Source organism: Macaca nemestrina, chromosome 7 (assembly GCF_043159975.1).
Source record: "Macaca nemestrina isolate mMacNem1 chromosome 7, mMacNem.hap1, whole genome shotgun sequence".
Lineage (NCBI taxonomy): Eukaryota > Metazoa > Chordata > Mammalia > Primates > Cercopithecidae > Macaca > Macaca nemestrina.
In genome coordinates this window covers 174,227,093-174,250,238 of record NC_092131.1, presented here as the reverse complement: position 1 = coordinate 174,250,238, position 23,146 = coordinate 174,227,093, and the positions used below count along the sequence as shown (strand labels likewise).

Genomic DNA, 23,146 nt, shown 5'->3' with positions numbered 1-23,146 from the left:
TCTACAGAATGAACAGACAACCTACAGAATGGGAGAAAAGTTTTGCAACCTATGCATATGACCAAAGTCTAATATGCAGCATCTATAAGGAACTTAAACAAATGTTCAAGAAAAAAAAACCAACTCCATAAAAAAAGAGGGCAAAGGACACGAACAGACACTTTCAACAGAAGATATATATGTGGCTAACAATCATATGAAGAAAAGCTCAACCTCACCGATCCTGAAAGAAATGCAATTAAAAATCACAATGTGATACCATCTAACACCAGTCAGATTGGCTATTATTAAATAGTCGAGAAATAGATACTGGCAGGGTTGTGGAACAAAGGAATTACTTACACACCGTTGGTGGACGTCTAAATTAGTTCAACCATTGTGGAAGGCAGTGTGGAGACTACAAGAAGACCTAAAAACAGAAATATCATTTAACCCAGCAATCCCATTACTGAGCATATACCCAAAGAAATAAAAAGTGTCCTGTGAAGAAGACACGCGCATGCATAGGTTCATTGCAGCACTATTCACAATAGCAAGAATGTGGAATCAACCTAAATGCCCATCAATGGTGGACTGCATAAAGAAAATGTGGAACATACACACCACGGAATACTATGCAGCCATAAAAAATATCATGTTTTTACACGAAAACGGATGGCGCTGGAGGCTATTATCCTTACCAAACTAATGCAGGAACAGAAAACCAAATACCATGTTTTTTCCCTTATAAGTGGGAGGTAAATGACAAGAACACATAAACACACAGTGGGGAACAACACACACTGAGGTTTATCAGAGGGTGGGAGGCGACAGAGGATCAGAAAAGATAACTAATGGGTACTAGGCTTTAGTACATTGGTGATGAAATAATCTACAACAAACCACCATGACACAAGTTTACCTATGTAACAAATGTGCACATATACCCTGAAACTTAAAAGTTAAATTAAAAAGCAAGTATTTGCAAGTTTTATAGGTGATAATGGTCTATTGTCAATAATATACGGCAACTTCTTAAGAGCTCAAAAATAAAAGGGCATATATCTCCATCAAAAATGGAAATTATTCAAATACCCAATTCTCCATAAAAGCTACAGTCACATCCGAATCACACGAAGAGACACTCAATGCCTTCTGCCATTATGAGGCAGGAGACTGGCAAGTTGTTTTCTAGTCACAATCCTGCTGATCAAGATGAGATCTGGTCCAGACAGCATCTAGCGAAGAAACCGGCAAAAGAAGACAAAGGGATCCCTGGTTGTCCTCACTGCTCACCGGCATGAGACATTCCCTCCAGCGCAATGACTGTTTACAAATTCCATGCCAACAACCAGGAATTTACCACCTCTTTCCATGGCAACAACTCAGAAGTTACTGCTCCTGTCCTGGAAAGTTCTGAATCACCTGCCCATTAAGTTTCATTGGTCCACCCCTCAACTTCCATGTAATTGAAAGTAGTTTTACCTTAAAGATAGTTGATAAGAACCCATAGGTTACCAACTGATGCAACGCCTATGAGTTAGCCCTGCTCTCAAAGGAGCAGTACTGTTCAATAAAAGACTGCCATCTATCACCACTGGCTTGTCTGTAAATACTTTCCTGGGCAAAGCCAAGAACCCTGCCAGTTGAAACCCCAAATTTGGGGCTCACCTGTCCTGCAACAATAGGGGATGCGAAGTCTAAAAAACATGATATATACTTCAAAAATCTAAAAGGTATATTGCTATGTGAAAAAATACAAGTTGGAAAAGGCAAAATACTGTGTAATTCTACCTATATGACTCTCTAGAAAAGGAAAAAAGTAGAGTGATAGCAAAGAGTCTGGTGGTAACAGGGGGCTTGGGAGAGAGAAATGTGGAATCAGTGAAATACAGGAGGTTTCTTTGGGGTAGTGAAATCACTCTCTCTGATACTGTATTGGTGGATACATAATAATGTTTTCTGAATCATGAAGAACTTTATAACACAAAGAGTGTACTAAATTATGCAAACATAAAACCTTATTTAGTAGGTAGAGGGTTTCCAAGGAAGAATGTCCCCCAAAATAATATAACTATGTAATGAATGTATGGAACAACCTCACTAAAGAAAGTGGGGGAAAGCAATGGACCTAAGTAACTTGGGTAATAAGTGGACATGCCGAGGCTAAAAGCCAAAGTATTTATCCCTAAGTGCTGTACTTTACTTGGTAAAATTGTTTCCCATTGGGGTATAAGTTACCTGTTCTAAAACCACTTTGCATGTATGTTCAGGCAGTAAGATTAAGAGAACAACATCAACTTCTTCACAGGGAGAGTAAGAGACTACATACATCATTCATGTGGTGCTGGATCAGATTATATGGTATTGGAAACATTAGCAGAAATTACACAATTATATAGTTAGCCTGGAGCACCTAGTAGTGGTTAAAGAAAAGAAAATGCTGAACAACAACAAAACCAACCAACCATACAACACTGAACCTTAATTATGTGGGTATTTCAAAATTATACCAGGGACAACTAAAAAACCTTCCAATAGCCAACCATGCAACAATTTGAGCAATCAAATAAATTAGCATATGTAAAGTATAAAATAAAAATCCATGTTTACATGATGATATAAATAATTTATGTATAAATGAATAAATATGTAATAGAATACACACGTGTTTATGGTTGAGGGTTCAAATAAATTTGTAGACATTCTGCCAATAAGAAGGTAGATCATGCATCCCCACATTTTTTTTGTTTGTTTGAGATAGAGTCTGGAGTCTCGCTCTGTTGCACAGGCTGGAGTGCGGTGGCATGATCTCAGCTCACCTCAACCTCTGCCTTCCAGGTTCAAGTGATTCTCCTGCCTCAGCCTCCCGAGTAGCTGGGAGTACAGGCACGTGCACTGTGCCTAGCTAATTTTTGTATTTTTAGAGGTTTCGCCATGTTGGCCAGGCTGGTCTCGAACTCCTGACCTCAGGTGATCCACCTGCCTCAGCCTCTCACAGTGTTGGGATTACAGGCATGAGCCATCGTGCTTGGCCCATGACTCCCCACTTCTTAAATGTGTGTTGTGTTAGTGACTTTGTTCTGAAACATTCCATGGGGAAAAGGAAAAATAATAATAATTTCACACTGTGTGATAATTTCATAAAAATGACTTCATCTAGGTGATCAAATTAACATTAGTAATGATAAAGCCTGTTGAGAGCCTGTGTCCTTGGTATGATGTGAGGAGAATGGCACCTTTCCTCTGTCATCTTCCTCTCCCAAACCCACAAATCTAGTCTTATCATGAAAAAAACCTCAGAGAAATCCCACATTAGGAATGTCAATGTAATCAAAAACTAGAAAATTCTAAGAAACTGTGACAGTCAGAGAAGTCTAAGGAGACATGATACCCAACCGTGCTGAGGTATCCTGGGTGAGATCCTGGAACAGAAATTAAACATTAAGTGAAACATAAGAAAATCTGAATCAAGTATAAAGAGTAGTTAATGATACTGTTTAAAATTGGTTAATTGTGACAAATGTCCTACATTAAGAAGTTAATAAAAGGAGCAACTGTAGTGGGATATGTGGAAAATCTATGTACTACATTTAAAACAATTCTGTAAACCCCAAACAATTCTTAAATGTATAAGGCTTCTTTTTATTTAAAGTCACTGCTGACCTTATAAAATAGAACATGAGCAATGTGTTCATGGCCGTTAACGGATCTCCTTAGCTTAATCATGTTCCTTAATCACTGAAGGTCGCTATGACTGTGAAATTATTTGCTATCCTCTAATTGGTGTCATATTTATCTCTGTTTATATTTCTAATATCCATAATGTTTAGTTCTTCTTGTCTTCAAACTTAGATGACAGGTGTTTAATGTATACATGTCCCTAATTTAATCATGACAAATCATGAGACAAATCCATATTGTGGGACATCTTACAAAATACAAAATATCTGACCTGTATATTTCAAAAGGGTCAAGGTCGAGAAAAATAAGTGGAGACTATGAAACTTGCAGACTGGAGAAGATCTAATGTGTCAGTTAGACCCTACAACGGTGCCCAGTGACCCCCACCTGCAAGAAATACCTTTGCTTTGTTGAGTTGCTTCCTCGTGTCTCAGGTGACCAGGACATATGAACTCAACTTTTTTCCAACCCAGAGCTCTCCTAGACAGTGGCTACCTTGGTGGGAATGGAGTGGACACAGGTCCGACAAGTGCCACAAGAGTGTCTGACAGTGTAAACAAATATCATGTGAGAAGGATGCTGCGTCAAAGACTTATGCTTCGGGGTATCCAACAGGATAAATAAGTATCCCATTGAGAGGCACACTGTAAACATCCAGGACCCAGTTTCCAGCAGAGTGCTGCTCTCTGAAGACAGAAAATTCTGTTACCTTGAGACTTTTTGGCTTAATTTTAGAAATATAAGCAGAGATTATTCTAAGTTGCTTTCCAAATCTGATTCTTCATCCAGATCAACAACATATTTATCTCTTTCTCCCTCCCCTTTTATCCTTCGTATCCCATGAATGAGGATCATATGAATCTCACTGTAAGCAGGGAATGGAGATGCACGTGCATTGCAGTTTTCATGGAATGCTTTGCTCTGACCACTTGTTACTTCTCAGCTCCACTTGTTGATACTTAGAAAATGAAACAGGCTTTGGTGTTCCCCAAAGAGTGCACTGAATGAACAAGAAACTCACACAGTGTATAATTTAGAATGTTGAGCACATTTGCACTGAGAGTTTCAGCTTCTACTAGGGCTTAAATGAGTGAACAGGAAGCCCTAATCTCCAGTAGAGGAGTCATACACCCTTTATTCAGACTAGAGGGCGGAGACAGCGTTGGGTTCTTGCCTAAGGACACGGTCAGATGATGGGGTGTTTTCAGTGGCATCTTTCTGAGAATTCTGGTGGCCAATCCAGACTCAGTACAAATCCTATTTTCCAGGCTACCATAGTAATGTTTGCCAGCTTAGTGCTCAGCACTGTGTCCTCTGTGCCCGGGACATCATGGTAGCAGAGTTTCATGTCTATCACTTTTCCAGTCTTAACCCTGAGCACTCAGAGCTCATCGACCCTCTTGCCACCTAGAGATGAGTCTGTCCTTCTACAATCTACCTCTCTCTCCTTCCTGGCCTGCCACTTGGTGATTTTTTTTTCCTCAAGAATTTAGTCATGAATGATCTTCACAGTACACATCATAATAGACCAGATGTGTGCATTGAAATGAAGAAGAAAATGGGATTGTACAAGTCACTTACTTTATAGAAACTCCTGTTATAATGAAATAAAAAGAACAAACCTCCATGACTTAAGATCGCCAATGTAAATGAAACGGTTCTTTCCTATGGGGTGAACTGTAAGATTAGAGGCGTATGAAGGTTTACTGAATTATAAATGCCCCAAATAATAGCACCTGAATTACTGCTACAAACTTCTCAGAAGTGAGAAATATGGTCAAGGTCAGCTGTGTCTCTCACTCTAGGTCTCCAGGACCCAGGAGTTTGTTTTCTCGCTGAAGCTATGAATATGGTGTGGAGAATGTAGCCCATGATCACGGTCTGAAAACGCAAGAGTCTTGACTTTGCAGATGTCCTTGGGAGCGTAGTATGCAGTCCCATGGCTCAGTATGCTTTGTGGGCATGGCTTCCGGGACATCCCTGGTGCTCCTCTATAAAGTGGTGTGGCCTGTGAACAGGGAGCTGTGTTGGGGAAGAGGGGACAGTCCCCCTGCTGTGGGGATCTTTGTTTAGCCAGCACATTTGCAGTCAGCACTCAGCTTGTGTCCATCTCTTAGATCACAGGAAGGTGGGCTGGGGTATGTTCTACTTGCTATTCATTCCTTTTTTCTATTAGGCTATTTCCACCTCTGCACAACACACTCTGTATCACTAACATGCCTCACCTTCATACATCTGATGTCTAAAGGTTCATTTCCACATCTTTTTGAGCAGGAATTAATCTACAGCTCCATGATTATAAACTTCTTTCGTATTTAGTTAACTTTCTTCCAGGATAATGTCTACTCTGTGGCTTTTGGGCTTGTCACTTGAAATGGTTTCATTGTGTCCCCACCCAAATCTCACCTGAAATTGTAATAATCCCCATGTGTCAAGGGCAGGGCCAGGTAAAGAAAATGGAATCATGGGAACAGTTTTCCCCATACTCTTCTCATGGTAGTAAATAAGTCTCACAAGATTTGATGGTTTTATAAATGGGAGTTCCCCTGCACAAGTTCTCCTGTCTGCCACTATGTAGGATGTGACTTTGCTCCTCATTCGCCTTCTGCCATGATGGTGAGGCCTCCCTGACCATGTGAAACTGTGAGTCAATTAAACCTCTTTCCTTTATAATATACATTACCCAGTCTTAGGTATGTTTTATCTGCATCGCGAGAACAGATTAATATACCCAAGGACAATATAGATCCATGACATGAGTGTCAAGAGAATGTGTGGTCCCATAAATTTGTGATGGAGTCTGCATGATGAAGAAAACTGAATTATCACAGTGTTTTCTCAAAGGCTTAAGGCATCGTATTCTTGCAAAACTTGGGAAAAAAAGGAATCTGTACTAAGAAAACATGATTAATGCAGAAATATATATGTTCCCCATCACTGGTGCTTCTCAGTCTTCTCTTCTAATGTCTGGAAGTCATGTCTTCTAAAATGTCTTTATACTGAGATCCTATAAAGACACTGCCAGAAAGTGCCTGCAAACAGGGCCTTCTAACATATGTGAGAAAGGCATCTTTCCTTGGAAAAGTGGTTACGAACACAGGAACTGATAAATGGATAATGGTGTGATTGGAAGAAGAAAATGGATGAGTGTCCCTGGAGCGTGACAGTGTCCTTCTGAAGCAGGTGCCATGTGTAGGAATGGGGTATAATAAGGCAAGCTACTTTGCCATAGTCTCCCCACATCTCCATTCATCCTCTGATCTGTGGCTTTATAGTGGTTTAAATCTGTCTCTCTTATTGTTGTTTTATTTTTTGGTACCTGAATATTACATTTTAAGAAATGCTTTCATCATAGTTTTAGTTTTACAGAAAGTAGTAAAGATAATAGAGTTTCATATATCCTACAGCTTCCTGAAATGTGAACACCTTATATCACCATAGCATATTTATGAAAACTCAGAAATTGACAGTGGTACAAAACTATTAACTGAAATAGATTTTCCTCATATTTTACCAGGGTTTCCACTAATGTCATTTTTCTGTTCAAGGACCTAATAGAAGATACCACATTATATTTACTGTCAGGCATATTACCGATTGATCGTTGTATAACATATTACTACACAGTTCAGACTTTCAAACCCAGCCCTACATAGTACTTACAGTTTCTCTGGGTCAGATACCTGGCAGAGAGTTCAAGGGAAGGCTCACCTGGGGAAGGATCCCCTTCCAAGCTCCTAGAATTCTTGTAAGGATTCAATTTCTGTCCAGGTCAAGATGACTTCACTGCTGTGTTATTCAAACCCTTTAAGCATTAATAACAATCAATAAAATCAGACGAGTAGAGAACCTTTCCTAACACACTGTATGAAGCCAGTGTTCCCTGACACCACAGCTACTCAAAGACATTTCCAGAAAGGAAAATTACAGACCACTATGAAATAGGTAAAAAGTATCAAGGAAGTACTATCAAAATTAACTAGTAACATATAAAAAGGATTATACACTAGGAGCAAAACTATTTATCCTTGCAATGTAAGTATGGTTAACCATACAAAAACAACTGGTGTTATAAACTATAGTAATAGAATTTTTTAAAAAGACTCATGGTCACCTCTAAAGATGCAGAATGGGTATTTGACAAATTCCAAACCCATTCATGATAAAAGCTCTGGGAAAGTTAGGCATAGAAGAAAACTTTAAGAGCATCCACGGAAAACTCACATAACGTAAGGAAAGACACACAAGCCAATGGAATAGAGTTGAGCATGCCAAAATCCATCTTTATATATAGGGCAAACTTATTTTCAAGGTTGAAAAATTGATTCAAGAGGAAAAAATAGTTTCTCAACAAATGTTGCTGGGAGAAAGGGATATCCACATGGAAGTTTAACTCTTTCCTGTACCATATATGTATTTGACTCAAAATAGAATATGTGGCTAGCTGTAAGAGCTAATACTAAAAATCCCACAGAAGAGAACATGGGAATAGGTTTTCATGGCCTTATGTGAAACAATGGATTCTAACATGTGACACAAAAGTGCAAGTGACAGAAAAAAAATAGATGCATTGAACTTCACGTGGATCAATACCTTTTAAGATGCAAAGTGCACCATCAAGACAACTGAAATAATGGAAGAAGATATTCCCAAGTCATATAACTGTTAGGAGACTATTACCCAGAATATAAGAAACGTTCAGGTGTGCACCACCACACCCGGCTAATTTTTGTATTTTTAGTAGAGATGGGGTTTCATCATGTTAGTTAGGCTGGGCTCAAACTCCTGGCCTCAAGTGATCCACCCACTTCAGCTTCCCAAATTGCTGGGATTATAGGCATGAGCCACCATGCTCAGCCTCATTCTTCTTTATTATTTTCTAAATTTGTATTTCTAAATAATATATTGTTCAGGATTTTTGTCTTCAACATTAGATAAATATGTGAATAAATTAATGTTTAATCTTAGTCAAATGATGAAAAAATATAACAAATCCATATTGTGATACATCCTATGGAATACCTGAGAAGTTCTTTTCACTAGGCTCAAGGTTAAAAAAATAAGTGAGGACCCAGAAACTGATACAGATTAGACAGGACCTGATGTGGCAGGTAGGTTCTAAGATGTTTCCCAATGATCCACACCTCTAGATACCCAAAACTCTATACTAATACCCTCACTGTGAGGTTAAGACATGCCATACCACAAGTATACACAAACACAAAACGGGCAAAGTGTATGGAACAATGGTTTGTAAGAGAGACTATATCAACAGGGAAGGACAGTGATACCTGAGATATACCATGCTGTGACATGAGCTCTACCATTACCTCAAGACACTGCTTTGGGAGATTTTCCAGGCTGTGGTGTGGCATGGACTTTGGAAGACACTGTGAGTTGAGAAGATAGAACTGAGAGTCGAGTACAGATTGGCTGGATCGCATCTAGAATTTCTTCACATCCAGTGGTAAGAACGGGAGACAGCATGGCTGCCATTGTCATCATTACTCACTGAAATACGGTTCGCAGAAGTACAGGAGCAATGCAGAAACAAAGGCAGAGAAACAAAGAAAAGTTACTTGAATGAAGACTTACTATTGCACAAAGACTGACGCCTTTACATGTTGTACAAAACCAAGGCTTAAAAAATAACCATTTGAGATAAAGTAAATGATGTGTCTAAGTCGAGTGAACCAACCAAGTGGACACAAACCTTCCTTTACTATACCATTTTCATACATGTGCCTAATGAACTCACTATATTATAAAATAATGAAAGTAGGGCTTTCTATTTATAAGAGCAGAACACAATTGTCAGAAAAAGAAGGATTAAAAATATTTTTACCTCTATTTGTTTCCCTATAAAACCTGAAGTTTCCTTTAAATTTGGAAAATCATTTGTCACTTTCTTCACTACATAAATTCCACTGCCATTCTAGTTTGCATGGAGTATAGGGTTGCTATTTTTATGCAGTTAAGTTCATTTAATTTTAGTTATTGATATGCAGTGAAATTAATTTAAATTAAGTTGCTATTTATATGCAGTGAAACTAAGTTAAGTTAAATTGCCAGGCTGCAATATAATAGATGAGGGGTTGTTATTCTTGTTGTTATTTTAACCAAGATCTGTCACTGAAATTCTGTGTGTACAGTATTGAAGCCAAGAGACCCTGAAAGCCACCCTCACTGGAAAATCAAATGCCCATCTACTGATTTGGAGTACTTGTAAAACATCAGTGTTCATGCTCTCTTGGTTGCTCACATCTCATAAATCTTAGACGAATGTCCCCTATGTCCCCAGAATAATTTTAGAGCACTATATTATTGCCTTACTTGTACAGTAAACATATGTTATTGAGTTTCAGCAACTCATTCTCTATGAATGCTTCACTCACCAGAGGATGTGTTGTCAACATAGTCATGTTGGCATTAAGGCACTCCTCACTGCAAGCTCTGAATAAATTCTGGTCTGTTTGTTGGAGTCCTGTTAAATAATATCTGAAAATGGGGCTTTTTGAGACACGTGAGTCACAGGCATCTGTCTTTGAAAAAGTGGTTACTGATGCTAAAACTGGTGACTGAAAAATGTGGAATATGATGAAGAAGATGAAAGAGGACGAGTCTCTGGAACTTGGGGAGAATCTTCCTGAAGCAGGTGTACCTGTGTTCGAGTTGGTAAATCGATACGGAATTATGCTTTGCTATTCTCTCTTTACATGTCCTTTCATCTCCTGAGCTGAAGGTATTCTGTTTGTGCTTTGGAATTCTTTTAATATCACATTTAATATTTTTTTCAAAAATACTTTTCTATGAAATCATTTAAATACACAGAAATATGCACAGAAAGCTTTATATATCCTTGAGTTACATGCAATGATGAGCCCTAAAAAATAGTTGGCACAAAACTGTTTATTGAACTATAGGCTTTTTCCATATTTTACTGGGTTTTTAAGTAATGTCATTTTTTCTGCCCAGGATACCACATTGCATTTACTGTCAGGCGTATTATTTATTGCTGCGAAATAAATTCTCACATACTAAGTGGCTCTTACTCACAGTTTCTCTGTATCATGAATCTAGATGCAGATGATGGCCAAGGACAAGGTCTCAAGCGAAGAAGGTTCAGCTGGGGAAGGATCCCCTTCCAAATTCATGTGATTGTTGTTAGGAGTGAAGGCCCTGTGCTTGTTGAGATGACTTCACTGGTGACCCATTCCAAACCTGAAAATAATTAATAACAATCTATCACAAACTCTTCATAAAAACGTAAACAACAGTACAAGCAGAGATCACTTCCTGATGTATACTATTAGTTACTTTATACTGATATTACAACAAAAGCAAGACATTTTAAGGAAGAAAAATTAAGATCAATATGTTCTATAAATAAAGGACAACGGTCTTCAATAAGATGCTAGCAATACAAATCAGCAAATGGAAAAAGAATTACACAGCATCACCAAGAGTATTTGTCTCAGGAATGCAAATTTGGTTCAACTTACAAAATAATTAGTGTCATGCCCTCTAAGAACAAAATAAAAAACAAAGGCCATATGATCATCCCAAAAGATGCAGCAAAGGCACCTGATAAATCCAAAATCCATTTTTGATAACAATATACAACAAATTGAGCCTATAAGGAAAGTTTCTTTATCTTAAAGGGCATCCATGAAAAACTCAGTATCATCATAATTTAATTTAAAGGCTCAATAATAGTATAAACATGGACATGCAGATCAAAGAAATATAGTAGAATTGAACATCCAAAAATTAATCTTTACCTTTAGAGTCAAATGATTTTGTAAGGTTGCCAAGCCAATTCAATACGGAAAAATACATTTGTAACAAATGCTGCTAAGACAATTGAATATCCACAAGCAAGTTGAACTTCTCACTCACACCATATACATAATTAGCTCAAAATAATCATATATCCAAATGTAAGCTCTAAATAGACCAAACCCATAGTAGATAATATATAAATACATAATTTGGGTCTAAAGTTAAACAATAACTCCTATAATTTCTAAGATATGTTACTTAAAGCCCAACAAAAATAAACAAACATGAATATATTTAACTTTATAAGAATTAAAATCTTCTGGGATTCAAAGTACATCATTAAAAGTAAAAAGATAATGCAAAGAATAGAAGAAAATATTCACAATCACATAGAAGGAAAGGATTTATTATCCATAACATACAAAATATTTTACAACTCAAAATAAAAAGGCAAGTATCACAATCGAAGTGGTAAACTATCTGAATAGACATGTATCCAGAGATACTATATTCATGTCTAGTAAGCACATGATATGGGGCCTAAGTCTTTTGTCAGTCAGAAAATGCAACTCTAAGCAACCATGAGATACACTTCACAAATCTAAAGGGTATATTGCGAAAAAAAGGTAAATTTAAAAAGGCAAAATACTTTGTGAGATTTTGGTGATGTGACACTCTGGAATGTGAAAAAGCATAGAGATAATAAAATGGTATTTACTAGGAGCTTGGAAGAGAGGCAGGTCAAACTGGTGAGGTACAGCAGATTCGCTCTGGGCAGTGAAATTATTCTGGTATCATACAGTAACGATAAATACATTATTGTATTTTACAAATCCTAAATAACTTTATAATACAAAAAGTGAACTTACAATATACAAATTAAACACCTTATACAGCAGGTAGCAGATAGCACGGGGCTATACACATAAAAGAATTAAATAACGCATCAGTGAAATCACCTCACTGAATGGAGGGGGGAAAAGCAGCTGACCCAAGTAATGTAGCAAGTCAGTGGATATTCTGAGTCTGAAGGGTAAAGATTTATCCATAAAATCTTCAGTTGGTAAAGTTCTTTCTCACGGCCATGTACATTTCTAATTCTGAAAATGCTTATACAAGTCTTTGGATTATGTGATTAAATAACAGAACCATCTTTATCATTGTTAGCGTGGTAGGCTACACACAAGTAAGCGGGAATAGGGGAGCTGATACATGTGGTACTGGATTAGATCATGGGGTGCTGGAGCGTTATCAGAAAGGAATTCATGTTTAACTTAAAGATACAGATGCATCATAAAACATTTGTGTGCGTGTGTGTGCGTGTGTGTGTGTGTGTGTGTGTGTGTGTGTGTGTGTGAATCAGTATACATAGATGTATCTGCTCTGCACACAATGTCATGAATCAACAGATGCCCCAGGAGCAATGAATATGCCAAGGGCCCGATCTCCATTTCTAATTCAATTTTCCAATAAAATAACTAGGGCTCTGTAAAAAAAAAAAATGGTTAATACCAGGCTTGTGAGGAAATCCACACAATTAGCATAAGCACCTAGTAGTGCCAGAAAAAGTAAAATGCCAAACAGTGCAAGCAACTAACCAAACACATAACAACAGCAAAGCTTAATTATGGTGGTGTTTCAAAACGACAGATGATCCAACTGAAAGAACTTCCAATAGTCAACATTGCAACAATTTAAACAAATAAATGAAGTAGTAGAAGTAAAGAGTAAAATAAATATCCATGTTTGCATACTGACATAAAAATGATTGCATAAATATAACGATTATTGGAGAAGAATAGATATGTCCAGGATGAATGTTCCAGATAACTTTTGGTAGACCTCTGCTCATGAAGCAGAGCATTTCTTTTGTTTTGTTTTTTGTTTTTCAAGATGGCAGATTGGAGGCTTTGTTAGTGTGCCTCACCTGCTTAGAAAGAGCAAAATAGTGTCTAGAGATTCACACTGTGAATTTGTATCCAACAAACACAGGAACTCAACAAAAAGAGTGTAAGAACCTCTGGATCCTTTGAAAGGAGCAGCAGGCAGCAACTTGCACTACGTGTCAGATGGGCAACTGAGCCTTGAGAGTGCAAAAGGGTGAGACTCTCTCTGTGATACATTCCCACTAGGGAACCAGGCAATCCAGGTCACAGGGAAGCGCCTGAACCCTGCCCAGCGATGGAGCTGACTTAAGAGAGGTGGGGAGCATGAAAGTAAGAGTGGCACCTGGATGTGCTGCGTGTGCACTCCCAGAACCCAGCAGCAACAGAAGGAAGATATTCTTGACCCTAATTCATAGAATATCCTGAAGAAATCAGCGAAGTAACCCAGGCAGTAGGCACGCACTGGAAGAAGCCCCCAACTGAGGAAGAAGCTGACCAACTAAGATTTGTATTTGATCTAGTATTGAGCAGAGGATGAACCCCCGAAGGCCCGAACCAAGGGGCATCAAGGAAGCATTCTTGTGCCAGGGTCATGGGACCTGGGTACTGCTGTTTCACATGTCAAATCAAGGGGTGTGGCCTCAGAGCTACTGTTCCAGTTTCAGTCTCCAGTGGGAAGTCTTGTGGCCTGGGGCAGGTTTGTGTTCTGAGCCTAGACTGCCTGGGACTTAGCTGGCTGCTGTGGGTTTTTGCCAGCAGAAGTCTGCATGTGTAAGACCTTCTGTGTCAAGGACATGGGAACTGACCTGCCACTTTCTACCTCTCTCTCCATGTACAGACTCTCATGGAGCAGAGGGCGTTCTCCTCCCTGGAACATTATCCCAGCGGTCAGGGAACTGTCCACCGACCACCATTGCAGCTTCTGCTTACACCCACACTTGGGGAGGAAGAGTATGGACTTTCCTGACCCAGCCCACACCTGGCTTTGCCCCTCTACCTGTCCTAGTAGCAGAACTGGAACAGGGACTTTTTAGACTTCCATGTCACTTCCCATCGGCTGAATACTTCCCCTGGGTAACAAAGGCTAAGCATAAATCCCAGCACCATGACAGCTGGCTCTCTCCTGCAAGTGCCACCAACTGCCCAAGGTCAACCAACACAGTCCGTTATAACATCTGCTGGCACACTAACATGGTACTGGAATAAATGTAGACATACACACCAGAGGAGCAGAATAGAGACCCCAGAAATGAAGGCAAATACTTACGATTAACTGATTTTCAACAAAGCAGACAAAAACATATACTGAGGAATGAACATCCTATTCAATAAAAGGTGCTAGGAAAATAAGATGGCCACATGCCAAAGAATGAAATTGGATCCTTATCTGTCACCATATATAAAAATTAACTCAAGATGCATTAAAGACTTAAATGTGAGACATGAAACCATAAAGATTCTAGAAGTAAAACTAGGAAAAAATCTTCTGGACATTGGCCTAGGCAAAGAATATTAGACTAAGACCCCAAAAGCAACAGTAACATAAACAAAAATAAATAAATGGGACTTAGCTAAACTGAAAAGCAGAGCAAAAGAAATAATCGACAGAGTAAAGAAACAACCTACAGAATGGGAGAAAATATTTGGAAACTGTCCATCCAACAAAGGACTAACCCAGAATCTACAAGAAACACAAATCAGCAAGAAAAAAATAAATAATCCTATTAAAAAGTGGGGGATGACATGAACAGGCAAAAGATATACAAACGGCCAGTAAACATATGAAAAAAAAAATGCTCAACATCACTAGTCATCAGGGAATGCAAATTAAAACCATAATGCGATACCAACCTTAGCCTAGTCAGAAGGACCATTATGAAAAAGTCAATAAATGATTGATACTGGTGTGGATGAGGTGAAAAGGGAATGCTTATACACCCTTGGCAGGAATGTAAATTCGTACGACCTGTATGGTAAACAGCATGGAGATTTCTCAATGAGCTCTGAAAAGCAGAGCTACCATTCAATCTAGCGATCCCACCGCTAGGTAGGGGCCCAAATGAAAAGAAGTCATTCTATCAGGCGCCACCTCCAGTCTTCCTGGACCCAGCAATTCAGGGGTTTCAGGTTTGGGACAAGTGCAGGGTTCTCCATAAAGGCAGCATTGGTGGTGGACCCGACCCCTTGCAGCCCCACACGGAGGGAGTGGAGGGGTGCGTTCTGCAGCCTGCTGCACAGGATAAAAGGTAGATTCCACCTGGTGAGTGGAAGGTGCATGTGGCAGCTCTGCTGGGGCTGCGGGAGTACCGGGGAGAGTGGCTGGCTGCCTGGTGCACAAGTGTCTGCGGAGCACAGGCTCAGAAGGCCGGGGCAGAGAGGCAAAGGTGCTGGTCGCAGAAACTTTGGTTCAGGGGCTCAACACGCCCGCCAGGGATGTGGCCCATCATCTGACCTTTGGAAGCACTTTGTGCTCCTCACTCAGTTTCCTGTTACAAATCGTGGCAACATATTTCAGAGGACTTAGGGGAAAATCGCCCTCTTGGCACCAGCAGGTCCATTCTCAGTGGCATTCTGCCGGGGATGGGAGGAAGTCCCCAAGGATGGTGTAAAGGAGGGGTGCCTGACCTTGGGCTTGGCAGATGGGTGAGCTCCACTTCCCGGTGCCAAAGCCCTTATTACATCTGCTGCAGACTCCGTGAGACTGGGCACGGTGATCCAAGAATTCACCCACATCAGAAATTCTTTCGGTGCTGCTGCCCAGTGGAAGACCACAGCCTGCCTTCTTCCTGGGCCTGAGCGAAGTGACACGGCCACTGCCAGGGCGGGGGTCCAGGGAAGCCTGTCTCTGGTGTCACTGTGCTCTGCGCCAAGTACGGAGAAATGTTTGTAAGGAGTTGACAACTCCCGAGAAAGCATTTCAGTGGTTACTGGAGGACCTGCACTCTGGAAATGCAGAGAACCCAGGACTGTTGCCAGGATTAACTGGGTGACTAACAAGAGAGGGCAGACAGAGCCTCGCTCATTTCGGTACTCTGCATGGGTTAGTTGCCACCATCAGCTGTGATGGGCACATGTGGTGACTGCTTTGTGGCACTCCTGGGCATCGCTCCACTTAGTTTCAGATACCTGTGGAACTGTTTTGAAGAGAGGAAAGAAATTCAGGATTGTACGCAGCCCTTAACTGGGGTTTGTTTGGAAGCTCACCATTTGTTTGTAAGTGTGAGTGTATGACCTTTGAGTGTGGGCCCTGGTCTCTTCCTATCCTTTTCACTTTCAACTTCATCTTCCTGATTATCTTGGAAGCCACCTACAGCCTTACTCATCTCAGTCAAAGGTACCCCTAGCTCTCTCCAGCTGTCAACAGTTTCCTTTGCCCATGACTTGCAGAGGTGGGAGGGATTCGTCTCACACTGTGCATGTCCAGGGTACTGGGGCTCTCCCTGATGGGATGTCAGCAAGAGTGGTGGGGGTGCCAACCCTATACCATGCAGCAGCTAGAAGGTTCACAAACCTCCTTTTCTATCTTTTTTTCTTTCCCTCCTTTTAAAGGAGCCAGGTTTAAAACCTGGCTCCTTTCCAGAAGCCTGGCAGGAACTTCATATTCTCATTCTCTTCGGGATTTCAGCTGGAAACTTATTAAGACCTACTTTTGTGAACATTTTAAACAGAGAGGCAAACTATAGCAAGAAAACTTGAGAGCTCAAATGGTTAACTGCAGCTATTACGTGAAGCAGAGTCATCAAAACCTCTCTTTCTTCCTGTTTTCTTTTCTGCCTGCTTCAGATTGGCTGTTACTAAGCTGTTGGTGCTGTGATAAGACTCATTATTTACCGACCAACTAGAAAGTAAACACAGGAAACTTGTTTAAAAGTGAAGGAAAAAAAAAAGGTAAAAGATGCTTTTTTAAAAACAAAACTGCCATAAAGATAGCTTTACCCAAAGTTTGGTTCACAGCTTTCACAGATTATATATTGGAGAAAACACAATTTAGCCATGGAAACAGGTTCCAGTTTTGTCAGACGATAACATGTATCCAGCTATTTTTTATAAAATACTGAGTGTGTACTGTTACTTTACGGTTAGAATCCCAAGGTAAAAGCTATGAGACCTTTGCTTGGGTGTGTATACCTGTTTAGACATGTTTGTATGTACATATGTGGATATGTTTGTATGTATGCACATACGTAGATAGGTTTGTGTGTATGTACACATGTAGATGTTTGTGTGTATGTACATATGTAGACATGTTTGTGTGTATGTACACATGTAGACATGTTTGTGTGTATGTACATATGTAGACATGTTTGTGCGTATGTACATATGTAGACATGTTTGTGTGTATGTACATACGTAGACATGTTTGTGTGTTATGTCTAGCCTGCTACCAAATTGACTTACAAGTAAATAAGCGCTCATAAATTAATTTGGGAAGCTTTTCAAGTTCACATAAATTTAGTAAACCTTGACAAATAAAACTGGTTTTAAGATTATTGGTGACATAATATTAGAAATATCTTCAAAATGATCAGCATATTTTTATCTGAGTTTACTGAACAAATGATTTTGTATTTATCTCTGTCTACACATTAAAGTGTCAGGATATGACATAAAGGCTATAGGGCCATAAACCCAGCCAAAAACAGAATAATTTTTGTTTGTGTGATTTTATAGATCTGTTAGACTAATTTAATATTACTAGTTCAATGAAAACATAAATCTTCTGTGCTATTAACAAAATGCGCATATATTGAACTTTAAGGTTCCTACTTAGGTAAAACACCTTATGTCCACAGACTTTAAAAATGGGTAATAGGGACATAACTAAATAATTACTAATTTTGGGTAATATCCCAGTTTTCAAAAGTACTCTAGGTAAACTGTTAAAATGGAAAAAACTGAGTACACGTCAATGAGATCAATGCGTCTATGTGAAATTTTTGTATAATTTAAAATCTTAAAATCATTTTGGATGCTTACTGGATGTCTTGGTCAATTCCAATTAAGAAAGGGTTATTATATAGAGAAGACTGTTCTAAAAATTGTGAAATGTTTCTCATCTATACAATACTAATATCTGATAGTTCAGGATTTCTTTTTTCCTAGGTTTCTAGAAAATGTGCCAAAGAAGAGGTGTCCTTATTGAGAAAAAGAATTATTTTGTCTAATTCAAACGTTTTTTAAAAGTTGATTCAAATTACGAGTTTGAAAAGGTTATTTATGAAACAAACTAGAAAGGAAGCAGCAAATGGTGAAGAGAGATGTGAAGAAAGATATAGACAAGAATATGTAGTTTCGGTAAGGAAGGTTATCAAGAAAAAAAAGTAATTTTATACGAGAAAGAATCTTGCATGGTAAATTATTCTCCTAAAGTAAAATGACTGGTTATTTAAGAAACAGGTTCTTATTACAAGGTTAATCTAGAAAAAGAAAATCAAAAATAATTTTAAAAAGGAACAGATACCATAGGACAAATATACAGTCCAACCATGTGACAGATGTTCTGTGTAAGTCATGATAAGGCTTGTGAAGGGGAATTTATAAAAGGAATTTTGTATGTAATTAAGTTAGGTATAATTAAAAAGGAATTGTTTATAATAGTCTTTCTAAAGAATGGTCCCCTATATTAAACCAATATTTTCTTACGGTATCAATTTGCTCTTAATAAAATGACAAGAAATTTTGATTTTCTATTCCATAATCGATTTCTTTTGAAAACTTGTGAGATTCATATCTCAACTGTTCAATTGTTGTCTTGCTGCTATCAGCTTTTTCTCCCTTTGACGTGGCCTGGGATAACTCTATCCTTCAGCTTCCTGTCAGCTCCTGTAACTTTCCTTAGTTCTAAATGTTGTGGCCTGATGCTGAAATATTTTATCTTAGAGGTCTATAAAAGCAGTGTTTTCCTCCAGGATAACTTGATTCTATACTCTTGGGGTTATTTTTGTGTGTGTGTGTCTAAATTTTCACTGTCATCAGGAAAGTTACCATGCAGCTACTAAGAGTCATCTATTCCCCAGTTCTACTCATAACCGTGTACACACTCTTCCCATGTTTGACTAAATTCAAGCACTTTTTATTATAAGTTGTACTTCCAGATTATCTAAACGGGCTTTCCCCTAAGGAGAGGCAGTCACACTAAAAAGAGTTTTCCTTTGACTTTTTGGTAACTGCCTTAAGAAACAAGATTTTACATTTCATCAAGATAGTTCCTACGTTACCTTTATAAAGTGTTTAATTGGTTTTTAAAAACCTATGAAATTTTAAAGGAGTAAGGTTTTTACACATGTGTAACTTTCTGTATTGCCTTTAAAGTCTTTCAATGATCACTTTGGTTAAATGAATAACTATTGTTTTACAAGGACCTGTAGTTTGCTTTTGATCAAATATTTTAAGCTTTCGAACATCTTTGACAGACATCTCCAAACTTGAATTCTAAATTAAGTCTCTGACTTATTGCTGGGGCTTATCAAAGCTAAAAAAAAATTAATCACTGTGAAGTGTATCACCACCTCCAACAACCTGAAAAACTTCTTATCAGGTGCTATTAACTAATCTTTGTGGTGTTAAGGTACAAGGAATTGACTTCGGGATACATGTAGCTCCTCTAAAGAAGACAGACTCCTGCCAGCATCTAATATCAACCTCAAGTTAACCAATCTCCAAATCTCCAAATTGAAGAGTGTCTGCCTTTGCTGGCCATCCTGACTGAAACTCCCACATTTTTCCTTGGTTTAGATAAAATATAAATTATCTAATTTATTTCACCTAAGATTTATCCCTTTAAAATAAAAATGTGGAACTGCCTGGTTAAAAACTGTTTAGGGCAGGGAACAGGTAATCAGGAGACTGATGATCTAAAATGAAAAAGAAAAACTTAAAAACTGACAAAAGAAGAATCCATATAACTTTACCAGATCTGCTTCTCTATGTCTGTGTATTTATATGCCTCATATATATAATATTTTGATAACAAACTATATAGAGAGCTCTAATTAATTGGCATATTTATGCACTTAAATAAAATATTTTATCAAAAAAATTAACTACAATGCTTTGTAGTTCACATGACTCTAATAATCTTTGAATAATAAAGATAGCTCTAAAGATTACTGGTACAATAACATTATTTCTTCAACATTTAGACATTTGTTCTAAATTAGGCAGGTCAGATATTCTCTTTGCTCTTTTAAGGTTATAAATATCTGTGACTTTCTGTAATTGTCCAACCTGCCTGCATTAGAGCCAGTAGCTTCTAGGTAAAGCCTGGGGACATGTTGAGTTAGCCATGCCCCCTAGCTATGTTGGAAAGAGTCAGACATTATCTTCATTTCTATCCTGTGTCCTACGCTCTGCACTTGATATGAAATTAAAACTGCTTTCACTAAAAATAAAAGTTGTGAAGATTTAACACTGTAACACGTGTAACTGATACTACTGAGAAAATATTTACATTCAAGGCATATAAAAATTATAAAATGTGTTTTTGTAAAAAATAATAAAAAGACCTAAAGATACGATTTTTGTTTTAAAAAGTAACCTTGTCTAAATTAGAGGTTTTAAAAATTGTCTTAAGTTAAAAAAATAATAGGACAAAAAAGTAAGGTTTAAGCAAGTTATAAAAGGTTTGTAGAAGATTGGTCTTGTAAAGAAAGTTCTGTGTGTGATTGTGAGTAGCTTGTCAAAACTTGAAGCGGGTTAGTTTTTCTACAGAATGATCATTAAGGTAAAAATCACAATGACACAGGCCCAGAATCTGCACGCTAATGTGTGATAAACAGAGTTTTCATTGAGCATTAATCAGTTGTTTAGTAGGAAGTTATAAACAGTTAGAGTCAAACTGATTTAGATTTGATAGTTTGTTTATAAGGTTTTATGTAAAAATTGGGTCTGACATTAATAAAACACTAATGCAAAGGTAAAATTTGGTCTTCTCTTTAAACAAGATTTCTGTACAATACTGAGAGATAATAAAGTATTTTTATTTGTCTTATAAACTGAAAAAAGTAGGGGAGAGAGAAGATACAGATTCAAATGGCCTCATGCTGACTTTATTTGGTCCTGTTGTTGGGAGATCATAGTCGCCTCTCTACCAATGAATAAAAGCTTTTGCCTTTTTGAATTTTTGAGCTACCACTTTGAAAAATAAAATTATAAACTAAGAATTTTTATTTTAACTCATTAGTCTTTTAAGTATTAGGTCCCCTGAAGTCCAAAAGAGACATATTTCATTTATTTGGTATATTAACCTACAGAAAACATTGTCAAATACAAAATTATGCTTAACTTTCTTTGGGTTATATTTATATAAATATGTTATTAGGATGTATTCCAAATTTATATGGTTCCTATAATTCTAATATGTCTTTGTATATGTTATCAGTAATAATTATGTTTATTATGTTAAATTGTTATGTTCCACAGAAATGGCCGGAATTCTTTGTCGATTGTGTCTTTAACATTGGCCTCGTTGGACACAGTGGCTCAGGCCTGTAATGTCCTCACTGGGCACGGTGGCTCATGCTTGTAATACTACAACTGTAGGTGGCTAAGTGGAAGGATTGCTTGAGCTCAGCTATTTGAGATCAGCGTGAGCAAGATAGTGAGACCTTATCTCTACAAAAAAATGAAAAAATTAGCTGTATGTGGTAGCACTTGTCTGTGGTCCCAGCTCCTCTGGAGGCTGAAGAAAGAGGATTGCTTGATCCCAGGAAGGTGAGGCTACAGTGAGCCATAATTGTGCCATTGCACTCCAGCCCGGGTGGCTTGAGACCCTGTCTCAAAAAAATCAAAGTAAAATTAATAAAACAGTGGCTGTCCTGAGATAATTGTCATACACAGATTACTGTGTTTTTTTTTTTTTTTTAAACTATTCAAAAGGTGTTTGCTCTTTGAAATGTTCTCTTGAATACAGGTTTCTCATAACTAAAGATTGGGGCATTGAAATAGGAAAAAAACAAAACAAACTTCCAGGACTCTCATAGATAGCTGTATGTTTATGAGGACTGCTGGCTCAAGGTCAGACAAAGTTAACTTCATGGACAGAACCAATAGAAGACCAAAATAATCCTTTTATGACTTGTTGCTTGAAAAGTTGCTGAGCCTTTTTGTCATTTTTCAGAGTCAAGACAACATTTTTCTTTTCAGCTATTTACAGCTTCTCATGATTGAGTAAAGTATATTCCTGTGAGCAAAACTTGAAAGATAGTTCATATTCTCTATTGATTTCTCCAAAATTTGAAAACTACTTATGAGGATTCCATACCAAGGAGATATAGTTATTTACCTAAGTACAATAAGAATCTGATTTCTTTTGTAACAGAAGACAACTGGAGGCACAGATTATTTTACCAAAGATACAGTTATTTTACCAGTGGAAAGGCTTACTTTCAAATACAAACAGACAGGCTTGAGGAATTAAAGTTGACCAACAGAGATGATAAAAGCGCCTTGAAGAAACTGGCCTCATAACTATCTACACAGGAATTGTACAGGGTTCCTGACCTGTGGTAAGTAAAACCTGTCACATTCTGACAGGCCTATGATTCCCAAATTATCTTGGGAGCTGAAGAAGAGAGAAATTCAACCAATGTGTATGAGTATTTGCAGGCACAGATACATCCCTTCAAGGCTTTAAAAAAGTCCAATCTGAGGTTCCTTAGGGAACAAAGTTGCAGTAAACCCAGTTTAGAAAGAGCTAATATGGGAAATAATTATTCTTGCTGAACTTTACACAAATAATCAGGCTAACTATAATAATACCAAAACTTATTTTGCAAATAAATGTGCCTTACTATGGTATGTCTTAAATAAAAATG

The 23,146-nt window shown here is 38.0% G+C and overlaps 1 protein-coding gene across 1 annotated transcript in view; it reads right to left on the bottom strand.

Moving 5' to 3' along the window:
• The window catches only part of LOC105499091 (nuclear pore associated protein 1), a 564,120-nt gene that overhangs the window by 195,367 nt on the left and 345,607 nt on the right, over nucleotides 1-23,146 (bottom strand). The window contains exons 51-52 of the mRNA XM_071099379.1: nucleotides 10,720-10,884; nucleotides 22-9,174 (exon numbers count right to left, since the gene is read on the bottom strand). The gene's annotated coding sequence lies outside the window, so the exon portion shown is untranslated. The remainder of the gene's footprint in view (nucleotides 1-21; nucleotides 9,175-10,719; nucleotides 10,885-23,146) is intronic.